Source organism: Glycine max, chromosome 7, assembly GCF_000004515.6.
Source record: "Glycine max cultivar Williams 82 chromosome 7, Glycine_max_v4.0, whole genome shotgun sequence".
Lineage (NCBI taxonomy): Eukaryota > Viridiplantae > Streptophyta > Magnoliopsida > Fabales > Fabaceae > Glycine > Glycine max.
Window position 1 is genome coordinate 9,557,181 of NC_038243.2, and position 18,503 is coordinate 9,575,683.

The 18,503-nt window shown below is 34.2% G+C and overlaps 2 pseudogenes; both read left to right on the top strand.

The window, feature by feature from the left end:
• Positions 1-7,059: 7,059 nt before the first annotated feature.
• Positions 7,060-8,784, top strand: LOC100777322 (protein IQ-DOMAIN 1-like; annotated as a pseudogene).
• Positions 8,785-15,711: 6,927 nt separating this feature from the next.
• LOC121175185 (putative pentatricopeptide repeat-containing protein At1g12700, mitochondrial) lies at positions 15,712-18,157 on the top strand (annotated as a pseudogene).
• Positions 18,158-18,503: the final 346 nt, after the last annotated feature.

The window sequence follows — 18,503 nt, forward strand, 5'->3', positions numbered from 1 at the left end:
AGTTTCACTTTGTATCTTTTTCCCATTTTATCCTTTAACTAATACATGTATTATTAAGAGATAACATAACATTTATCTCGGAACAATTGTTTTTACAGATGTAACACTTATTTTAAGATGGTGAGAGTGTTATAAAAATCTAGCTCGATGCAGGTCATTTATTTATGAACCTATGCATATTAGACTAATTCATATATTCACCTTTATATAATATGTTATAATATGTTATAACAATAATATAGTGTGAGATGGTTAAAAAATAACTTTGTCTCTTAAAGTTAAATATATAGGTAAAAGTTTAATAATTAGAATTTAGGCACCCTCTACCTCAACATACATATAAATGGGAAAACATATAAAATACGAAATCTAATTAATAATTGTATTCAATAAAATCGTAAGTAAATCCACATGAGTAAAAGGTTCACATTTACTTCACTATTACTAAATAAAACTTTTCAGAAACATTTCCAACTCAAAACAAGATCGTTCAAGTTTACAAATGAACTTAAGTTAAGGAGCATACTAAAATAATCATTCACTTATTCATTTGGTTAATAGCAACCATACACACATGTATAGTAAACAAGTATATCCTTACATTTTCTCCTAAGTTACTACGACCTTTGTAGAGTAAAATTACAAGTACAAAGGATGTGATAATCCTATTAATTTAATACTTATCTTTTTTGAAATCTAAGACAATTATCTAAAACTCTTATGTTGATCACAAAAACTGGTTTGACCATTAACTATGTCTAAACCTAAGGTAAGCATTGGATCATTGCTTAATCCTGGAAGTTTGACCTTTTCTCAGTAATTTAACTCTCTAGGGTGATATAAAACTCCGAATTGTTTGGAACAAACTTTATTTGTTAGACAACATCAAGGGATAAAACTTTCATGAAGACCATAAAACCTAATTCAATCATTTTCTTAGTCATTTTTAGTCTACAAGTTAATTTATGTTGTGAGCAAAATAGCATAGGCTTAAAACAACTAATTTTCACTAAGCACGAACGTGCTCTCATCAAGCACAACCGTGCTTCGCTAAAAACCTGCATTTTGTGAAGCAAAAGAGATACAATTCATACCTCAAAACACACCCAAATTCAAAACAAATAGCATAGAACATGTGATCACATCATGGGGAACAAAACCCCTCAATCAATTTCAAGAAAACATGCAAGAATCAAGAATTTTCAAATTTCTAGGTTTCTAACATTCAAAGCTAAACACTCAATTAAACCATCCAATTTGCATCAAGGGGATCAATTGACCCGTCAAACATGAACAATCCGTAGTTATTATTGTACATGCAAAATTAAAACGCATAAAACACCCTAAAATTAACCTCAATTTGATCCTCTAAGGATCCCTACACATGTTACTCTAACCCCAATTATGATAAACTCATTCCTTAGCTCGAAGCGGGTTCACGTGTGTAGTCTGACAATAATAGTAGCATCTCTAGAGGTTCCCAAAGATTCTTCAAGTTTTTCCTCTGGTTGCTCTACTAGGGTTTCCAAGCGTTAGAGAGAACGAGAAGGGATTGAAGCCTCAATTTCACTGTCTCCATGCAAGGGAAATTTCTCTCTATAGACATTATTTCGTAAATCCCAAGGTTGGGAATGTGTGAAAATGAGTTTCAAAGGTGGTGTCCAAATTTTAGGACAATCCAACGGTTAACGAGTTTGAGATCATTGTTTTACTGAGACAAGTTTGGGTGTATGCGGAAAAAAATAGTTTGGGGAAAGGAAGTAGGGAGGAAGAATTTGGGAGGAAGAGAGAACGTAGAATCATATCATATCATAATGTAAAGACTGACCTAGTATATCTCTATTTATAGCTAGCATACTTTGAGTCTATTATTTACTCTGTTAGACTTGATTATGATCTTAGTTAAAAAATACATAACTTGAGTTTATCCTATTTATCTATCATTAACCTTTTTTAGAGACATAGTCTGACCTACATAAAAGTTTGACTTGGCCTATAAGCCTATTTAAAAATGTATACTTTGTGATAATTTAACATTGAAATTAAGGTAAAAATATATATGTTAAGCTTTATAAAAATTGAGTTTTATTTGTTTATATGATATACATTCAAAGTATAATATGATATTTTTGATAACTTGGTTAAAAACATGTTTTGCAATAAAACCTTTGAATAAGACATAAATTTAGCTTTCAATAACCTTATAAGTTTAAACTTGGCTCTTCATATTGGTCAACATACTTAACATTTTAAAAGATTTTTATCCATAGGAATTGGAAACAAATATTAGGCATAAGAATCAAACACATGTGTAAAAGTATTTATAATAATCTACATGATTGGTTAAGAGAGAAGGAGGAATCTTTCTCACTAACAAATTAACAACTAATATTAATTAAAAAAAAAAACAAATTTTACACACACTATTCAATAGATGTGAATATGTCTGAAAAATAATCAAAGGAGTATTAGCAACAGACTTTTAACGATTCTTTTTATTGATTACATGTTAAATTATTATAAGCACTGATATTTGGTTACATGTTACAGTTCAATCTCGGATGATAAAAATGAGGTTCCCATATTGATGGGGAAAACTATAAGCAATAGAAGGAACGAGTTCTTCTCCATTTAGGGGTTGCTGACCTTGACTATGCTTTTCGTAGGGATGAGTCAGCTGAGCTTACGGATTCTAGCACTTAAGAAGAAATTGCGTTATACGAACGATGGGAAAGATCTAACAGTCTTTCCGTTATGTTCATCAAGACGCGCATCTCTGCTAGTATCCGTGGTTCAATTCTAGAATGCCGAAAAGTCAAGGATTTCATGAAAGCCATAGATAAATAGTTTAAAAGTTCTGAGAAGGCCTTGGCTATCACCCTAATGTCTAAGTTGTCATCTATGAGGCTCATTGGAGACGCAGGTGTGAGAAAACACATTATGGAAATGAAGGATCTAGCAGCTTAACTTAAGTCGCTCCAGGTTAAAATTTCTGAGTCATTCATGGTGCACCTAATTTTGAATTCACTCCCATCACATTATGGTCCCTTCAAAATATTATACAACACACATAAAGAGAAATGGTCAATCAATGAACTTCTGACCATGTGTGTCTAGGAGGAAGGGAGACTTGCTCAAGAAATTAGTGAAGATGCTCTGATCGTGACTCAAGATAAGGGGAAGATGGAAAGGAAGGAAAACAACCATATACCTCATACTGCCAAAATTAAAAAGAAGTCTAGGTGTTTTTTTTTTGTAAAAAGAAAGGGCACATAAAGAAGGACTGCCATAAACATAAGGCTTGACTTGAAAAGAAGGGTAATTATTTTTCCTTTGTATGTTTTGAATCTAATATGGCTGATATTTGTCATGATACATGGTTTATTCTGGATCTACAATTCATATTTCTAATACCATGCAAGGCTTCTCAAGTCAGAGGGAGCCAAATGAAGGCGAATGGTTCATCTACTCTGGGAATCGGATGCATTCACATATAGCGGCTATTGGCACATGTAGACTTAATTTAGGATTTGGATTTGTTTTTGAATTGAATAATGCCTTTTATATTCCTGAATTTTCTAGGAATTTAATTTCTGTTTCTAGACTTGTTCCTTTGGATTATTCAATAAAGTTTAACGCATCTGGATTTGATTTATTGTTTAATTCTTCTATTATTGGAAATGGTGTGTTGAATGATAATTTGTTCAAAATTAATTTATCTAACATGATTCCATATAATTTGATGGCTACACAAGAAAATGTTGGTATTAAACTTTGTATGATGAATGAAAAATCATCAAAATTATGGCATAGGAGACTAGGACATATCTCCATAGAAAGAATTAAAAGGCTAGTGAACGATGAAGTACTTGAGACTCTTGACTTTACTGATTTTAGCACTTGTGTCGACTGCATAAAGGGAAAGTAGACTAACAAGATAAAGAAAAATTCCAAGAGAAGTTCAGAAATATTAGAAATTATACATACTGACATTTGTTGTCCCGATATGGACTCGCATGGCAAAAAATATTTTATCTCTTTCATAGACGATTACTCACGATACATGTATCTTTACTTGCTTAATAATAAATATGAAACGTTGGATGCCTTTAAGGTTTTCAAGGCAGGAGTAGACAAACAATGTGGAAAACAAATTAAGATTGTGAGATCAAATAGAGGAGGAAGATTTTATGACAAATACACTGAAAATGGACAAGCACTTGGTCCTTTTGAAAAGTTTCTTCAAGAGCATAGTATTGTGACCCAATACACCATGTATGGCTCGTCAAATCAAAACAATATGGCTGAAAGAAGAAATCGAACATTAATAGACATGGTAAGAAGTATGCTTAGCAATTCCAAACTTCCTCGTTTGTTATGGAATGAGGCTTTTAAAACATGTGCATGTTTGGGGTTGCCCATTTGAAGTTAGGATTTATAATCCAAATGAAAAGAAGCTGGACCCAAGGATCATTAGTGCATATTTCATTGGTTATGTTGAAAGGTCTAAGGGGTATAGATTTTATTGTCCAACTCGTAGAACTAGAATTGTTGAGTCAAGAAATGCAAAGTTTCTATAAAATGATGTGGCTAGTGGGAGTGATTTAACTCAAGGCATTGGTGTTGAGAAAAATCAATGTGATGAAGCAGTTCCTACATTAAGTTATAAGCTAGTGTTTTTTGGCGATACTCACCAAAATCGTGTAACACAAGCTCCACATCAAGTTGATTCTATCCTAGAAGATCCATTTGAACAACATCAAACACAAAATTTTGAGCAACCTATTGAACAACATCAAACACAAGATGTTGAACAACTTGTTGAACAACAACCAGAAGGCGTGGATGTAACATTAAGGAGATTAACTAGAATAAAGAAACATGCACTTCCTAGTGATTATCAAGTGCATTTACAAGAGTCTCAATATGACTTTGGAGTTGAAAATGATCCTAAGTCATTTTTGCAAGCGATTAACAGTTGTAATTCTAAGTTATGGTATGATGCTATGAAAGATGAATTGGAATCTATGGAAAATAATAAAGTATGGGATCTTGTTGAGTTGCCTAATGGGATAAAGCCTACTGGATGTAAATGGGTTTTCAAAACCAAGAAGAATTCATTAGGTAAAATTGAGAGACACAAGGCCCGATTGGTTGCCAAAGGATTCGCTCAAAGGGAAGGAATTGAATACAGGGAAACCTTTTCTCCTGTATCCATGAAAGATTCCTTACGTATCATAATGACATTAGTTGCTCATTTTGACTTGGAATTACATCAAATGGATGTGAAAATGACTTTTCTAAATGGTGACTTAGAAGAAGAAGTTTATATGACACAACTCGAAGGTTTTTCCTCTAGTGATGGGGCTCACTTGATTTGCAAGCTCAAGAAATCAATATATGGACTAAAACATGCATTACATCAATCATATTTGAAATTTCATAGTGTCATCTCATCATTTGGTTTTGTTGAGAACAATATGGATAGATTTATAAACCACAAGGTCAGTGGGAGTAAAATAATATTTTTAGTTTTATATGTGGATGATATGCTTCTTGCAACCAATGATTTTGGGATGTTACATGAAATGAAACAATTCCTTTCTAAGAATTTTGAAATAAAGGATATGGGTGAGGCAGCATATGTCATTGGCATAGTGATCCATAGAAACCGATCTTAAGGGAGTCTCGACTTGTCTCAAAAGGCCTATAATAATAAAGTTCTAGAAAGATTTTGGATGAAAGATTGTTTACCCAACATGGCACCTATTGTGAAAGGCGATAGATTCAATTTGAATCAATGTTCTAAAAATGAGCTTGAAAGGGAACAGATGAGAAACATTCCTTATGTTTCCATTGTATGAAGCCTTATGTATGCGCATGTGTGTACAAGACCTGACATTGATTTTGTGGTTGGAATGCCTGAGAGATATAATAGAGGAATAGAGCATTGGACAACTCCAAAGAAAGTGTTAAGATATCTTCAAGGAACCAAAGATTACAAGTTTATATATCAAAGATCTGACAATTTAGAAGTTGTTGGCTACTCAGACTAGGATTTTGTTGGTTGCGTTGACTCTCGCAGGTTGACATCTAGATACATCTTCATGATGACTAATGGAGCAATATCTTGGAGAAGTGCAAAATAATCATTAGTTGCTACTTCTACCATGGAGGCTGAGTTTATTTCATTATTTGAAGCGACATCACAAGGTATTTTGTTAAAAAGTTTCATGGTCAGTCTACAAGTGATTAATTATGTTCCTAGACTGTTAAAGATACATTGTGATAATTCAACTGTTATTTTTCTGGCTAAAAACAATAAAAGTGGAAATCGAAGCAAGCACATTGACATTAAGTATTTAGTCATCAGGGAACATGTCAAAGCAAATGAAATCATCATTGAAAACATCAGTACTGAATTAATGATTGCAGATCCATTGACAAAAGGCATGCAATCAAAGTTATTTAAGGATCATGTTAAGAGTATGAGACTTGATTCAGTCATATAAAGTTCCTTTTTTGTAGTGAAACTTTAGTTATTTGTTTGTCTTATCATTTTTTTGTATACATTTTTGTTGAGAAAGACGTGCAATTTGGACTCAATACATATTGAGTATGTTCATTCAATTAAATTCTTGCTTTTACCAAGAGTGATTACATTGCAATACATGGAAGGTAATAATCATTTTTTAGAGAACCTACTGTCATGATTCATGTGGTTAGCATCTTGAGTGTGAGTATAAAGTTATCAATGTTGCAGATATCATAAAGTGTGAGAAACATTGAACCAAGTGGGAGGAGAATTTTAGTTTTGATTTTGAAATCCAATTAAAGTGGTCCTGATTTTTCTCACCCACTTTTTCTGTTTTCTCAACTACTTGACTTAGTCATATTTGGTAATAACATTTCAGTTTTAATTATAAAGTTGTTGAGAGTATATTTGCATCCTGATATTATGGAATCATTTTTTATGATGGATAGAATCTGATCTATATAAATAGGCATAAAGTCCCTAGTCTAAACATATCAGAAAACAATACCCATTCCATCTAAGTGATGGCGTTAAAGGCTAGAAGCATGCTTTGCAATAGACGAGTGTTGTCAAATTCATCCGTTGCATTATTGAAAGAGCTATGGTTGGAGGTTAGTAACATAATTTAAATTACATATTTTGGTGTTCAAAAATTCATCAATTGCATCCCAAAGCCTGATGGCAGGGTTGGCATGTGAGAGATGCCACTCAAGGTTTGCATCCAGCCCAAATGAACTCTTCTACATATTGTGAAATAACATTGTGTAATCTTTTTTCAATGACTTGAAGGTTAGCAAATTACACCATCAGGGAAAGCCTGTGGTTGAGTTTAATGATGGTAATCTTCCAAATGAATTTGATAATGATGGTACTCAACCTATCAAAGATGAAAATGGTCATAGAAACATTGAGACCCATTATTTACCTTCTACTTCACAACAAGCACATGATGCACATAATCATCAAATGAGGGAGGAATGGGCTGCAATACACATTCAAATAACATTTCAAGGATTTCTGGTAATTTTCCATAACAATTTTGGCTTAATGGATTAACATTAGCTAAAGTGGAATTTTTTATCATGAAAAAAAACATATGTGAACTAAATTTGTTACCTAATTACTTTGTATATTTTTCTTTTGATTCAATATGAGCGTAGGGCAGTGTTTATGCAATGCCATTTAGTTCTTTTCCCGCCCCCTCATTTTACTTCAAGAGTCTATCTTAATATCTGAAAATACTTTTTGGTATTGAAGAATCAGGTATTGTAGTGGTTAACCAAAGTGATTTACTAGTATCTATGTCTAGGATATTATGTTTCTAGAATTTAATTGGTTTTTCTTTAATATGCACTTCATGTATTTGTTTTGAGACTTGTAATAATTATTTTCAGGAGTTTCACTGCCAATAACTTTGACCAAGTGAAAGTTGTGTTTTATGTATCAGGCCAGAAGAGCACTACAAGCTTTGAAAGGAGTGGTAAGGCTTCAGGCCCTTGTAAGAGGCTATGCAGTGAGAAAACAAGCCACAAGCTTTGGTGAGGGTTCAGGCTCGTGTTCCGGCAAGGCATGTTCGCATGTCATTGGAAACTCAAGCAACACAACAGAAACTAAGCAAAAGCTTGCAAACAAAGTTCCAAGTTCAAGTTCAAGAAATAAAAGTAAGGATTAAAGAGTAATGTTCAACAAATGACATTATGTTTTTTATTTGTAAAATATCTTCATCTCTTTCTTTAAAGTTATGAAATCCTAGAGTCTCTCAGAAGTTTTATAGTTTCTTTGAAGAAATGATGTAACTAAAACTTGATAGAAAATGAAAAGAAGTAAGAACTAGGAAGGAAGTAAAGAGAGAGAAGTTATCATCACATACAAAACCTAAAACAAATTTCTATGATAATACCATTATGATTTTGATGTAGTTGCCTATGCATCCCATATGTGTTCAAAATGTTTTCATGAAGGTAACAATTCCATAAAGAATTGTATTTGCAAAATGCCAGTGCTTGGTTTGATACAGTGTTAATTAAATTGTAGTTTTCCTATCAAATTATTTGTTCGAGGCACCTCGTTATGAAATAGTAGTGATAATAACTTAACATATTTTATAATCATATATACAGGAAGGATGGTGTGATAGCATAGGATCCGTTGAAGAAATTCAAGCTAAAATATTGAAGAGACAGGAGGCAGCAGCAAAACGGGAAAGAGCTATGGCATATGCTCTAGCTCATCAGGTGAATTTACAGTAGCATCTGTCGTTTAACTAGAATGGTGGTGAGTCTTATACTTTAGGTAATTTTTTATGCAACCCTCGTAATAAGAAATATCCAAAATTTGTATTTCATTAACTTATTGGTGGGACGTCATTGCCTTCAAGCTATTCTCCATCATGAGACATAAGAAATTTCTTGTTATATCCTATGAAAGTATTGGAAATTCAATCTTAGCTTTTGAATGGTCCATCTCAAACACAAGTTTGTATATTGAATTATCAAAGAGAATACTAAATGTAGAGTCACTTTTTCTCATAAAGAAAAATATGAAACCAATTTGAACATCATTTAATCAAGCTATGTAGTTTTATAACATCATTTAATCAAGCTCCTTCGAACGGTGGTTTCACCGAGAACCAACAACGCAATGGCGAGCTATTAATGACACATTGTTCAAATTAGAATAGGTGTAAAGTAGAAAATAGGGGAGAAATAAAGGAAGAACAGGTGGTCTGTGGGGTTAACCAAAAAAGCACTCAACAGAGAAGCCATGAAGGGCAGTTGTTAGTCGTCATCTATGACTAACTTTTGTATAGAAAAGTTTTCCAAAATGTATATATTTTTCCCAATTTATGGTTCTTTTTGTAGGATTGTAAATATTTCTTGTTTAGTTTTTATCTTTGCTCAGTAGAGGCTCTTCACATTGAATTAATGTAAATTTCACTTCAATTTCAAATAAAAAGGAGAATAATTGGAAGGTGCAGAAGCTGCTGTCTCACTAAGCCGAGACCGTGCGCTTGGCGAGTATCATCCACTAAGCGAGGCAACAGTTTGCTTAGCGAGTAAGAGGAATCTTGAAAGGAATTTGCCATGCCAGTACGCGCTCAGCGCGTCATTAGCTCGCCCAGCGAGAAGTTTGTCTCTTCTGGCGCTTAGCGTGCCTGGCTCGCTGAGCCAAAATCCACTTATTCGCGCTAAGCGCGAAAATGGCACTAAGCGTGCCTTCGAGGTCAGAAAATCATTTTTAAGCCTGAAATGAGATCAGTGAAGAGAGCTTGGCGGATAGAGTGTGAAGAACAGAAAATAGAGGCCCAAAACAGAGTAAGGAAGCAAAAACCTTAGCTTTTGGGAGGATCTTAGGTTTAGGAGTGATTTCTAGGTTTCTAGAGATGGAGGAGACATTCCCGCCACTGTGTAATCTGTTATTTTCTCTGAAAACCCACTTCCTTTTCGTGAAAGGTGCTACCTTGTGATGGAAGGCTAAAACCCTTTGTTGGGGAATTCTGCTGAGAACTTGATGTAAATTCTTATCCTATCTATTTAAAGTTGTTTTGATGTGTTTGATGTTTCTATCTGTGCTTAATTTCTGCATGCTTGTGGCTTAATCATCCATTTTTATGTATAGTTAGGAGCTTTAGCATTGGAAAATGTATTGCATCCTTAGAACTGGATAGAATGGGCTAGGTTATCATATGTTTGGACACAGAGTGCGGTAATTTAGTTTTCTTATGCTATGACCTTAATGTTGTTCGGTTAAGCTCGACGAGACATCCGAGAATGAAGTTTAATTAGAATTAGCCCTTGCATACGAGACATCGATGTTTGGGAATGTTGTTCTCAGCATAGAACACATGAACATCTTTAAATAGAGAAAAACCCTTAATTACATCAAGTAGCTCAGTAGGAGGACCCAACGCTTTTACTTATCTGTTTAAACACCCACTTGCTCACATTTTCTGTAATTAATCATTAGAATAGAATACACCCTTGCTTTGATTCATGATTATTGATTCTTTGTACAAATGCCTACTTATTGAATGATATTTCACCAAATGAAACAAGTTTCCTGAGTTCGATACTCGGTTCTTAATGTTTTATTATTACTTGCACGACTCGATACACTTGCCGGTTAGATTTACACATCCATAATAACAAGTAACACCGGGGCATAAACAACATTACATGATGGAGACAAGTGACAATGTCCACGAGGAGGAGGGAGACATGAGCAAGGCAAAAGAAGGAAATAAGAAAGTCACATCGAAAAAGAGGATGTAGAAATTTGACAATAGTGGAAATGTTGGTTCTGAAATGGGCCCAGTGCTATCAGAAAAATTTAAATTAAATGAGAAAAGGCCATGTGACCCAGGGGTGATAGAAAGGGGACACATGCCCTTATTGGGACTTACTAAGCATACAAATGCTGAAACAATAGAAGGGACAACCACCACCCTACAAAATAAATCATCTGGGTCAGCATGTACTTGGCAAGTGTATTCAAGAAATAAGTGGTGCAAGAAGCAAATAGACGTGGGTAATGGCACAAAAAATGGGCTAAATGTAGGCACCACAACATCTTCAAACAGTAACTGGAAACAACACATGTCTCTTGTAATCCTAGCGATCTTTTTATTTTATTTTATAATGTAGCAATCCTTACCTTATGAGATAAGGTTCTATTGTTATTGTTGTTGTTTTTTATAATGTAATTATGCAATCTTTTTTGTGGTTGGAGATTAAAATGTAGGTTATGTGATAATTTATATTCAAATGTACACCCTACAATGTGTGATTGACTTTCATTTCATTTCATCATAGTTGTCTGCTATTCTTGAGTGAGTGAGTACATTTTACCATACATATGTTAGAGCAAGCTAGATACACATCTGCATATTGAGAGGAATAAGAGGAAGAATGAAGAGAATGCAATATGAGAGAAAAGAGGCTTTCTCATTAACTGTCTTAAAGTCAATACAAGAAATGGGTTTATATACAACAACATACAGCTGAATGGTTACCCATGTATGTGTAACCATATTAACTAACTTTCAGATTTGGATTACACTCCAACATTCTCCCTTAATCCAAAACATTCAGCTGATTCTATATTCAGTAAGGTTCTCAACTTCTTAAATCTTTCATATTTCAAATGTTTGGTAAAAACATCAACAACTTGGTCATTGGTGCTACAATATACAAGCTCCAATCTTCCTTTACTTACTTGATCTCTAAGGAAATGATATTTAGTTTTGATGTGCTTGCTTTTTCCATGAGAAACTAGATTCTTTGACAAGCTAATGACTGATTTATTGCCAACATACATCTATACTGACCTTTCATACTATAATTTTATCTCTTTGAGTAGGGCTTCCAGCCACAAAGTTTGACAAGCGGATTTAGCTGACCCTATATATTCAGCTTCATAAGAGGAGAGTGCCACTACACTTTGCTTCTTTGAATACCATGATATTGGTGCATCCAGATACTTAAACAACTATCCAGAGGTGCTTTTTCTCTCAACCTTATCACCACACCAGTCTGAATCAAAGTAGGCTTCAATGCATGATCTATTTTGATCATTCCCTATTGGAAACTATAAACCAAACTCACTTGTTCCCTTGAGATACCTTAGGATATGCTTAGTTGCAGTCATGTGAGGAGATTGAGGATTACCCATAAATCTGCTAAGCAATCCCACTCCATAACTAATGTCGGGTCTGCTATTGCACAGGAATCTGAGTGAGCCAATAATCTGCTTGAACAATGTTGCATCAACTGGCTTTTCATCCAGTTCTTCTATTAATTTCAAGTTTGGCATCACGAGTACTGGAGTTGTGTTGCAATTCTCACCAGTATATTTTCTCTGGTGTAGGATAATTCCCTTCTGTATATGCATAAATTCAAAACCAAGGAAATAATGTAGGATTCCAAGGTTTGTCATGTCAAACTCCGACTTCATCTTTTCTTTGAATTGCTCAATTTCTTCATTCACATCTCCAGTAATGATAAGATCATCCACATACAGGCATACAAATAGCAAGTTATTGTGCTAAATTTCCTTTACATACACACCAAACTCTATTGTGCATTTCACAAATCCTTGTTTGTTAAGGAAATTGTCAATCAATCTGTTCCAAGCTTGAGGGGCCTGCTTGAGGCCATAAAGAGATTTAAGTAATTTGTATGCTTTGTGTTCCTTCCCTTTTATTTCAAATCCTGGTGGCTGCAAGATGTATACTTCTTCTTCTAGTGGTCCATTCAAAAAACCAGATTTGACATCAAGCCGACATATGGTCCAATTTCTAGAACTGGTAACGACAATTACTAATCTGATTGTTTCCATTCTTGCAACTGGGGCATATACTTTTGTATAATCAATTCCTTGTTTATGAAGGAATCCTTTTGCAATGAGCTTGGCTTTGTGATTTGCAATTGAGCCATCTGGTTTGAGCTTTACTTTAAACACCCACCTCACATCAATTGGATGTATATTATATGGCAGATCAACCAGCTCCCAGGTTCTATTTTTCTCTACGGCATCCAACTCTTCTTTCATAGCAGCCTTCCATTCTATGATATCCAGGGCCTGCTTCCAGTGTACAGGTTCAGTGTCAACCATAAAAGCAAAATGTACCATTTCACCATCATCGGAGATTGAACTATTACTGTATAGTTCATAATCTGCAAGTCTTGTGGAGGGAAATCTTGTTCTATGTGACCTTCTTACAGGAGGTTGCATTGAGCCAGCAGGGTTAACATTCTTGGTTCTTGGGTTGTCCTCGAGAATATATGAGTTGGGAATTTTAGACTCATTTTCCCACTTCCAGGCTGTAGTTTCATCTACCATGACATCTCTGTTAATCACCACCTGCTGCTTCAAGGGGTTGTAAAGTTTGTATGCACCAGTTGGATGATATCCAACTAGGATAAGAGCTTCACTCTTATCATCTAGCTTTCTTCTCCTTTCATATGGGATGTGTTTGTAGCTAAGAGACCAAAAAATCCTCAGATGATTCACCATAGGCTTGTCCTCAGTCCAAGCTTCTTTAGGTGTTACAAATTGAAGTCTCTTGGTGGGACATCTGTTCAAAACACATGCTGTTGTAGTGACAACTTCTCCCCAGTAGCAGTTTGGTAGTCTTTTCCCTTTAAGCATACACCTACCCATATCCAGTAGGGTTCTGTTTCTCCTTTCTGCCAAGCCATTATGTTGAGGTGTATATGGAGTTGTTACCTCATGTTCAATTCCTTTAGCTTCATAGAATTCTTTGAACTCCTTAGAGTTATATTCACCCCCTCCATCTGTTTTAAGGATCTTTAGCTTCAATTCAGATTGCCTTTCAACTGAGGTGCAAGATTTCACAAAAAGAGAAAACATTGCACCTTTCTCTTTCAGCAAATATATCCAAATCTTCTTGGTAAATTCATCCACAAAAGCCGGGAAATACCTATTACCACCAAGGGATGGAGCATCGAAGGGTCCACACACATCTGAATGGACTATTCCAAGAGGTTGTTTGGCTCTTTGTGGTGCCTTGGTCTTGAAGGGTTTTTTGGGTTATTTGCCAATCAAGAATCCTTCACATGTTTTCTGTAGTGAGTGAATGGATAACATTCCAAGCACCACTTGTCTGTTGCTTAGTTGATGCAGACTCTTAAAATTTAAATGGCCATATCAGTAGTGCCATAGCCAATTATCTTCTTTTGTGTTAACAGTGGAAAAGTATTGAATGGCATCAGTACTTAAATTCACCTTGAAGGTCTTATTTTTGGATAATGGTGCTTTGAGCACTAGTCTTTGTTTATCATCAAAGATTTCAACATGGTTTGCTTGCATTGTCATGGTAAATCCTTTCTCAAGAAGCTGCCCCAATCTAAGTAGATTATTTTTCGTTGAAGGTACATATAGCACATCATGCATATATGTTGTCTCTCCATTCTTTCGTGTGATCATTACTTTCCCTATACCTTTTGCAAGGATGGTGCTATTATTTGAAATCTTACACTAATGGTGGCATTTGGATTGAAATCAACCAACCAGTCTCTATTGCCTATCATGTGGTTTGAGCAACCAGTGTCAAGATACCAGGAAAAGCAGTCTTCTTTACTGCTCGTGGTTACCATAAGCAAAACTTGATCTAAATCAGATCCATCTTCCTCTTGTGCCAAGTGTGCCTGATCATTCTTCTTGTATTTGCTATGGGCATTGTTGTTGCCAATCTGCCAACATTCATGGGCAAAGTGCCCAAATTTATCACAACTGTAACACTGGATCTTTCTTTTGTTAATGGGCCTCTTACCACCTCGACTTCTGAAAGAGTTGCCTCCTCTAGAATTGGAATTATCACACTGATCATTTGAATTGCTTCCAAGATTATGATATTGGGAAGTTGAACCATGTGTTTCTGCATTTCGATCGCCACTTCTGCCTCCTTTATGTCTTCCTCTTCCTCTTTTTTTCCAGCCACCACGACCTCTAGACTTGTGGCTGGTTCTGGCTTGAAGTGTCTACTCTACAACATTATCATTACTCTTTATTTTGAGCACCATTTGCTTGTATGCCTCTAGGGAGTTTTGCAATTACTCCACAGTTATACTCTCAAGATCTTTTGATTCTTCAATGGCTACTACAATGTGATCAAAGCTGAGTGTTAATGTTTCAAGCACCTTCTCCGCAATCTTTGAATCGGCCATTGCTTCATCACAGGCTCGCATGGAGTTTGTCACCACCTAAATTTGATTAAAATAGTTTGCGATGGTTTCCTGCTGTGTCATTGATAACAACTCATATTGTCTTCTGAAAGATTGTAGCTTGACCTTCTTTATTCTCCTAGTATAGCCATATACTTGTTGCAAAATATCCCATGCTTGGTTCGAGATTGTAGCCTGTGAAATTTTCTGAAACACGTTTGCAGAAACACATTGGTGTAAAAGAACTCGAGCCTTGTAGTTTAGTCGCTTGTTCTTTCGATGCGTCTCCTTTTGTTCTGCTGAAGCATTCTTGGAGGGTTCTTGAAACCCATCTCTCATGATCTCATCAAGTTCTTGGAATCAAAAAATAGCATCCATCTTCACGCACCAATCTTCATAACCTTTCCCATCAAACACACGGAGATTTCCAGGTATGGCATTCATAGCAGCCATAATAGCACACCTGCAGTAGTGCTCTCAAAAACAACAACAATGGTGCTTCCTTTTCACAGGTCCCTGTCTATGCACAAGCTCCGATACCAATCTATTAGAGCAAGCTAGATACACATTTGCATATTGAGAGGAATAAGAGGAAGAATGAAGAGAATGAAAGATGAGAGAGAAAAAGGCTTTCTCATTAAGTGTCTTAAAGTTAATACAAGAAATGAGTTTATATACAACAATATACAACTGAATGATTACCCATGTATATGTAACCATATTAACTAACTTTCAGATTTGGATTACACTCCAACAACATATACTTCAAATAAATAATATATGCATTCATAATAATGTGAAGATTTTACATATTGTCATTTAATTATAAATTGTCTTACCTATTAAATTTGTTAATTTTTATAATAATTAACTTAAAAGTAGAATGATTTATAATTAGATAAAAATGATAAAATTGACACTCATAATGTAAGTCTACAAACTGATATACTTTTAATTTTTACATAAATTTGATTATTTGATTATAATTGATATTTCTTTACAATCAAGAGAATCAGGATAATCATATTTATATCAGGATAATCATATTTATATGTATAACAAATCTTATAATTATAAATACCAAGAGAAGAGAAACATATATTATATAATATGAGTAATGTGACAAAGAAATGAAGAGAGAAAAAAGGAATAATAAAAAAAGTTGTAAGAGATATATTAGATAAGATGATTTTTTTTAAAAAACGAATAATAAAATAATGCACTGAAACAGTATAGTATCAATCTAAGCACAAGATTTTGTTTTCTAATTATGCCACTTCCACCTTAATTTGTTTTTTGCAATTATGACTTACACCATTTTGAAGGGAGATTACACTAATTTAGTAAATTACCATATAATCAAATGAAAAAAATAGAGAGAAATTTTGTCTACGTTATCGTTTTGTATATGCCCTGAGTAACCGAGCCTTCCATTCCATAAGTTCTTACGTGCGCCGAAGCTGAAATCGGAGAAAATCTAAATTTGATTTATAATTACATTCATTTATAATTTATAATTTATATATAATATATATGTATTTACAAATTTTTTTAAATATAAAATTAAAATATGTTATTAAAAAATATTTAAAATAAATTGAATAAAAATTTTCAACTTTGTTGTAAGAATAAGATTAAAGGTAACAAAATTTATTAACATTATATTATAATAAAAATTATATAAATTATTTAAGACCAGTTATAATATTTTTTAAAAATCATGTGCATAAAATGTTTAATCATTTAATGTTAATTATGTCATATTGTCATTGATGTCTAGTTAATTTTAATCATGTATAAAAGGCCAAAAAATATTTTAAATATTTTGTATAAATATCAAAATTTTAAAAAAGTAATGTACGTAAAATATTATCACGTAAGTCTAAAAAAATGCATTATTTTAATTTACCTATATTTTATACCATATCCTTATACTATTTTTTTTATCTATTTCAAACGTAAGATAACATATATATCTATTTTATCTATTTTTTTTTTATACCCAACCAAACCAAATACTACAGAAGAACACCATCTGTTCCTACGAATCCATTCCCAAGACTCTGCCTTTTCTTCCAAACTCCACTTCCCTTCTTTGCTTCCACTCTCACTTTCACTCTCAACCCCCATCCTTTCAAAATGTTGATGATGCTCTTTACCAATTCAATCACATGCTGTGTATGCGTCATACCCCTCAATTTAACAAGATTTTAGATTTATTTGCGATGATGAAGCACTACCCCACTGTTGTTTCCCTCTCTAACCGATTGGAGCTCAAGGCAATTCAGCCTGACCTTTTTTACTTTGAACATCCTCATTAATTGTTTCTGCCATTTGGGTCTAATCAACTTGGCTTTCTCTGTGTTATCCAAGATCCTCAAATTGGGTTATCAGCCAGATACCATAACTTTGAACACACTCTTCAAAGGTCTTTGTCTTAAGGGTCAGGTCAAGAAGGCACTGCACTTTCATGACAAGGTATTGGCCCAAGGATTTCAACTCGATCAAATTGATCAATGGGGTTTGTAAAATTGGAGAAACAAGAGCTGCCATCCAGTTGCTGAGGAAGATTGATGGGACATTGACTGAGCCTGATGTGGTAATGTACAACACAATTATTGACTGTTTATGTAAACATAAACTTGTACCTGAGGCTTGCGATTTATTTTCTGAAATGTCTGTCAAGGGAGTTTCTGCTGATGTTGTCACTTATAATACTCTAATCTACGGCTTCTGCATTGTTGGTAAGCTGGGTTCTTTAATGAAATGGTATTGAAAACCATCAACCAAAATGTCTGTGCCTATAATATATTGGTTGATGCATTGTGTAAAGAAGGAAAGGTGAAAGAAGCCAAAAATGTGTTGGCGGTTTGAAACATGATATTTTTACTTATAATACTTTAATGGATGGCTACGTCTTAGTTTGTGGAGTGAAAAACATGTATTCAATAATATGTGCCTAATGGCTAGTATATTTTTATCTGTTGGATCAGAGGAGTTAGGCTATTCAGTGGCCTCTTTGCAGCAGATGTTTTCATTGTTCCATGGTGGATGTTAAGAGTTGATAATTCTCTATTTCTTCTCTGCACTTTGATTGCTATAGTCATATTAAAAGTATTGAAGGTGAAACACTTTAGTTCCCTTTGAAATTGCATTTTTATTATTAAACTCGTTTAAAAGACAAGCGCAGAAGTTGAAAGCAGTGACCTCATTGTCTGTCAAGTTTATATTAACAAATGCCTTTTTAATTCATTTTAGTCTTGGGTTGTTAGTTGAGTTTTAGA